The sequence below is a fragment of the Dermacentor albipictus genome, chromosome 4, assembly GCF_038994185.2.
Source record: "Dermacentor albipictus isolate Rhodes 1998 colony chromosome 4, USDA_Dalb.pri_finalv2, whole genome shotgun sequence".
Classification (NCBI taxonomy): domain Eukaryota; kingdom Metazoa; phylum Arthropoda; class Arachnida; order Ixodida; family Ixodidae; genus Dermacentor; species Dermacentor albipictus.
This window is the reverse complement of record NC_091824.1, coordinates 83,941,887-83,947,886: the sequence shown is the minus strand read 5'-3', so window position 1 is coordinate 83,947,886 and position 6,000 is coordinate 83,941,887. Positions and strand designations below refer to the sequence as shown.

The window sequence follows — 6,000 nt, the reverse complement described above, 5'->3', positions numbered from 1 at the left end:
GCAAAAAAAAAAAATATTCCGCGCCGATTAGCGCAGTCGGCGTAACGCGTGCCAGCTAACGTTCAAAACGCGTGCGCCGAAAACCAAAACCGGGAAGGGTTAATCCCATCCGCTTGGTGCGCTACAGTCAATTCGGTCGCTGGGCTCTATGGGGGTGCCCGCTCTTGCTGAATTGTCTTTCTCTATGAACCAACTTTCCAGGACATATAGCTTCACTTTCTCGAGATTTCGCGTTACTAGCAGCGGAGGCATCGAAATCGACGGGCGGCATCATTTATGGCACTGTGATAAGATAGAGTACTTATTGCACCGGGCCGGGAACGCTCTCGCTTCTAGGCTCCGATGCGGCTGGCGCTAGTCACGCGAAATCTCGCGAATATGAAAGCAACCCCGGAAGTGATCGTTTGAGAATACGATCTCTGCTTCCAGTGTGAAAAGTGACGGTTACCATGTAGTGTGTGTGCGTAGGCGTGCGAGTGGTGGCCGGGGCTACTTTTTCAGACAGCGCGACTCCGAGGCACAAAAAAGCGAGGATTCGCGACGTTGACGATGCAAGCGAACGCAGTCTGGACAAGGAAACATATTTGTTGTCTGTGCCTGTGTTGTCGTGCTCGTTTCAGACTGTAGACTGTTCATCACCCGGTTGGTCGCGGCGAACACGTACTGAGTGCCGGCGTGCCACGGAAGTCACGCTCGCGGCCCCAGAGCAACCGTTTTTGTTTTCACACGAAGAAAACCAAAGGAAATGAGTTGATATTCCATGCCAGGATGACAAGAAAACTGGCAACTAGTTGGTGAGTCGCGGGGCCGATTCCCTTTTCTATATTTTTGTTTACGCCTTGCGCAAACACGTCGCCGCTGTTGTCTCGAAAGCTTTGCGCGCAACTTCTGTAACAGCTACATGGTAGATGAGGCGCCAACAGTGATTTTCAGCTTTCCATGACGTGTGACCGCCTTCACTGTTCATATAATATTCCACTGAAAGGGCTTCGCAGTTTCCATACGCCTACGTGGGCTCTTGAGCTAATGTCTAAATGTATTTTCATGCGTTCCACATTATGCTTGAACATACGCAAATGAGCTGATGTAGCTTGTCGCGCTTTTGGTGAACAGACCTCACTTCCACGAGAGCTTCCTCGTGCGGAGATCCGTCTAAGAATTCCCACAGTGGCTGCAAAATAAAAACCACGTTAACTGATATCCCGTTTTCCGGGTCCGACTATCGTGCCATAAACCTTCCCCGTCTGCCTAATAGATGAGGCCACAATAGTGTGAGCTCGAAGACGGGCCCAAATGTCGTTTTCAGTCGCCGTGAGCCCGCTTAACTTGCAAAACTAAAAGAAGCGGAAAATTGGGCTTGTTGCTGGTTCAAGACTTCAGGTATACAGTCTCGGGTTTTATGACGGTGAATACGGTAGCGCGTATGACGCTGCACACGCACAGTTCTCTGGCGATAGTCTAGCACATTATAGTAGACTGCAGATTTAGTGAATGCACTCCCCGATCGTGCTCGCGTGTTGGCTGCGAAAGTCTACCGCCAGACCATAATCAATGTAAACAAGAAAAGTTTACGGGATATAGTTTCCCCTGCAAACGTGAACTCTTACTGTTAAGGCATGGTGCTTCTAATTTCATGATTCACTGTGTAGGGGGCGAAGGCTTACACGCTAGCACATTTAATATGAGACTGTGTGACTACGCTTTGTCAGAATTCAGTTTCTTGGCAGATCCTGCGTCCTGTAAATTTTTGATGTTGACGGAGCATACAGTACATAAATGTGGTACCACATGTTCCGTCATTTCCACATTTCATGCGCTTGTGGCGGTGTCAGACGACGCCCAAAAGCTATCAGGGAGTGCGTCCGCTGAACCTATAGACTAACCACGGCGTAAGATATCGTACGCTTTAGATGTGGACACGTCTAAAGGAATAGCGTCGCGAGCGCATGAAAATGATGTGCCTTTACGCTGCCCTTAAACAGACCGATGATCACGGCGTCGTCCTCCGAAAAATCGGAAGAACGTACCAACAAAAAGTGCAGCGAAAGAGAATGGTCTCGTCGCCATGGCAACTGGCATACATTCCGCGATTCTGCTCGCTTATCGCTCACAGGACCGGCGCGAACGTTTTCCAGCGGAGCTGTTTTAGGCTATACTCCGTTCCGTACATAGCAGTCAGCGCTGTGAAGGCCAATCCTATCGTCATTGCGGGTGACATTAACGTCGATGTGTCTCATTCCGACGCAAAGTGGTTCTTGATGTTTCTCTTGGAAAGGTTCGGCCTTCAATGTTACACCAAGACCAATGACTCCACGACACGCCATCGGTCGTGCTAAGACCTAACGATCGCTAAGAATATATCCCGTGTCGTCACAGAGCTCATGGCCGTCTATCATAGCGACCATAAAGTCATAATTACTGCGGTCACGAGATAAACGTCAATACAAAGAAACGTAACAACCTGGATATTCGTGTTATATTGTTTTGTTGCTTTATTTTATTTTATTTTTAGTTATATACAGATCCGCTGGTCATTTACCTTCACAGAGTGGAATGTCTCTGAATTTTTTCGCTACCTGGCGTTGTTAGCTGGATGGTGATGTGTTTCAGACCGTATAGCGGTATCCCATCGGTGGAGCAATCGCCGGTAACTATTCCAAGGCTACCTCCGCCTGCAGCAAGCATAAAAAACAAAAGAAAAACACTCCTAGTCTTATGTATGCTGGCTCTCACGTAATCGAGAGTGGATGTAAGCATGAAATGGTTACCGGCAAAGCAGATTGGTTGGAGATGACACTAGCCGCAATCATAAAATGGGAGTAGTGCATGTTCGCATTGGCTGCCGCACCACACCACACCCCACCACGCCATACTGTGCACTGGTCCATATGGATGCAATAGTTTCCTCTCATAGACAGAACCTCATTGCAAGTCTCGTCTCACTCAAACAGCCATCCGCATTACGCCTGACGCTATACCGGCTTTGACGCGGCCGGACACGCCGCATACCTCTGGGGCCGCTGGCGTTGAAAAGAGAAAGCGCCAGGAGGAGGAGGAGGAGACAACGGGGAGGAAAGACAGGGAGGTTAGCCAGTGTAAGCACCGGCTGGCTACCCTGTGCTGGGGAAAGGGGTAAAGGGAATAAAAGGAGAAAGAAGAAAAAAAAAGTGGAAACCAAAAAAAAAAATCGCACAGTAACGCGATACTACGCGCTACAACATTCAAAGGTGGTCGCACAATTCGCATGTCCTTAAAAACTTCAGCAAAGCCCTTAAGGCCTTGACTGCCGAAGCCCGTCTGGACCAGTGTCCTAGAGCTTTTTCCTCTGTAAAGGGGCGATTGTCCAGTTTTTCAAGCGCGGTCACGAGCACTTTTCTTGGCACTTTGTAGCGGGGACAGTCACAAAGGAGGTGCTCAATCGTCAGGAGATGACAGTCAAGTGTATTGTGCTTTGTATCGGCCTTTTGAACGTCGCTATTGGAAATCACAAATAAAAACTGTACTAGAAGTTACGCCTTAAGTGACATTGTGAACACACATTTAGAACAACTCGGAAGCAATATTTTTCGTAACTTGTTTGGGAAGTAATTAGCGTACATGTGTAAGGCAATCTCGACTGGTTGCCCGGATGATCTCGCTTTGTTCTCACAACGTGCCCGGATGAACTGACGCATCGCACTGTGGTGTTTGTGCAAGGTTAAGCACGTCGTGTCTTGGCATTCAATACATCTTAATGCTGAATAAATGTTCCACTTCCTCTGCAATGTCCACCATGTTGGCTGAGGGACGTGCTCGACACTCAAATCTTTTGCGCGTTTCCTGTAATGTGCAAGCTATGGTTTACAAAGATATCAAACCAAGGTGGGCTCTGCCGGGAATTTCATATAAAAAAAATTGGCAGTGGCTTAGCTCGGCTATGCCAGGATATACGTAGCGAAAGCTGAGGCAAAGCATGGCTAGCCTTGGTTAATCTTGATTGCAAGTCCAGGTTAGTCTGGTTGTCTAGCTATGTTGCGGCGTTTAGCCAGTCGTTCGGCGCGCTGTTCTTCTGTTTCCTGGGCGATTCGTTTCCTCTTCATCTCGTTCCGACGTCGGTTCCAGGCCTCCTCCTGCTTATCAGAATTATCGCCGTCCATATTGCCGCCTCAACTGTGGCTGCGGAGCACGCGAGCTCTCCTCTTCAATCCTCCGACATGTTATCAGGCATGCGACGCAGCTGGCGAAGCGAGCGGAGGCAAGCCGAACGACGAGGAACGCGGTGTAGAAACGCGGTGTGACGTCATGTGCCTCCTCGGAGCACGGCCACGGCAAAATCGCAAGTACGCGCCCAGTAAAGCTTGAGGCGCGCGTTGTGACGTCATGTGCCGCCTCGGAGCACCGCCACGGCGAAATCGCAAGTTCGCGGTCAGTAAAGCTTTGGCTTTAAAACGACGTCCTATTTCGACATCACATTTGCTGGGATCTATTAACGCGATAGCGTTAAGGTCCCCGTGTCGCCGAAAACCCAGCGTCGGCATCCGGCGTCGACCATCTTTCTGAGAATAGGGATTCCATACCGCGCATACCCAACCACGCGTACCCAACCAATGCAAGCCCTTCGTGTAGCGCTATGAAGTTATTGATCTAATTCAAATTTTCAAAGTAAAATACGTCAAAAAATTGTAAAGTACAACTTACACACGACCTACAGTCACGATAGCGCCGCCTTGTGGTTTGAATATACGAGGAAACATAATTCTGTTGCGCGGAAACTCAAGCACAAATTGCTTTTAACACGATAACGTTTTCCAGCTGCCGTCTGAGTTCTGTCCTAGTAGAGCCGCGCGGCCTCCTCGGTTCTTTGTGCACCATAAAAAAAAGAAAACAAAAAAAAGAGAGAACCATGGAGCTCGCCTTCGTGCAAAGCGTTCCCCGCCAGCGTTTCCCTGTAAACATTTCGGTTACATAAGCTACAGTTGCCGGGAAGCGTTAGTAGCACTGAGGGATCTTTGCTGTCGCGTTCCATTTTTAAAAGCGACGCTTAAACGTCCACCAATTTGTTTATGCCAGCATTTGCAAATCCCAGTTTTAGCGATTATTTACTTCTCTTTGAAGATGCTAGCTTAAAGGATGTAAAGAAAGCTTAAAATACAATAATACTTTTCTTTATAGCGCATTTATACTTCTATGTTCATTTTATAGGCAGATGAAATAGAAGGCATAGTCAGAGTACGAACAAAGGCTTTTCAAGGTAAGATTCAGAGCAGTGCTTGCATGAAATTGGCTCCATGCACGTACGTGTTCGAAGAACTGTATGTACATTCTATTGCGCTGTGACGCATTGTTCGTATCGTTTCTCGTCGAAAACTTTTACACTCTAGAAAAGTTTACACCCTATGGGGTGCATATCTGCCACACAACGATAATCATCTGCCTTGGTTTTTTTTTTTTTTTGAAGAAGAAGAAGTTTATTTTTACCACATAAGTACACTGATATATACAACGTGGTAGGGATGGCAGGCTAAAAGCTGCATAACGGCAGCTTGACTAGTCCTACCTCCCCATGAACAACAGGCAGCAACATGGCAAGATATTCATAGTACATTCTTGTGGCAAGGTCAATATATAGATATTCACAGACGCATATATATACACACATTTATACATATATATAATACATACACACATGCGGTTCCTTTCTTGAAAACGTCGTGCCTGTTACTTTCCTGTCGGCAATGCTATGTCATGCTGATAACGCGCATGCCGTTCGTTACTGGGAAGTACCGGGCTTGCAGCGTTAAAAAAAGGAAATGCGGACAAGACAGATTACCTTTATTATTGTGTGGTAAGATACGACTCATAGGGTGTACATTTTTCTTAGAGTGTAAAGCAAAAGCTTCACATCCTTCTGTGTTATGGCCAACTTGAACTGTCATGAAGTTCTGCACAGGTCCATTCAATTGTACTTCAACTGTGAACTATATTATGCGAAGCATATTACGAGAGCTCAACCCAGCTCCT

At 47.3% G+C, this 6,000-nt stretch overlaps 1 long non-coding RNA gene across 1 annotated transcript in view; it reads left to right on the top strand.

Moving 5' to 3' along the window:
- Positions 1 to 269: 269 nt before the first annotated feature.
- LOC135901180 (uncharacterized) overlaps positions 270 to 6,000 on the top strand; it is a 472,757-nt gene continuing 467,026 nt past the window's right edge. Inside the window, exon 1 of the long non-coding RNA XR_010564031.1 lies at positions 270 to 794. This is a non-coding gene — a long non-coding RNA (uncharacterized lncRNA). The remainder of the gene's footprint in view (positions 795 to 6,000) is intronic.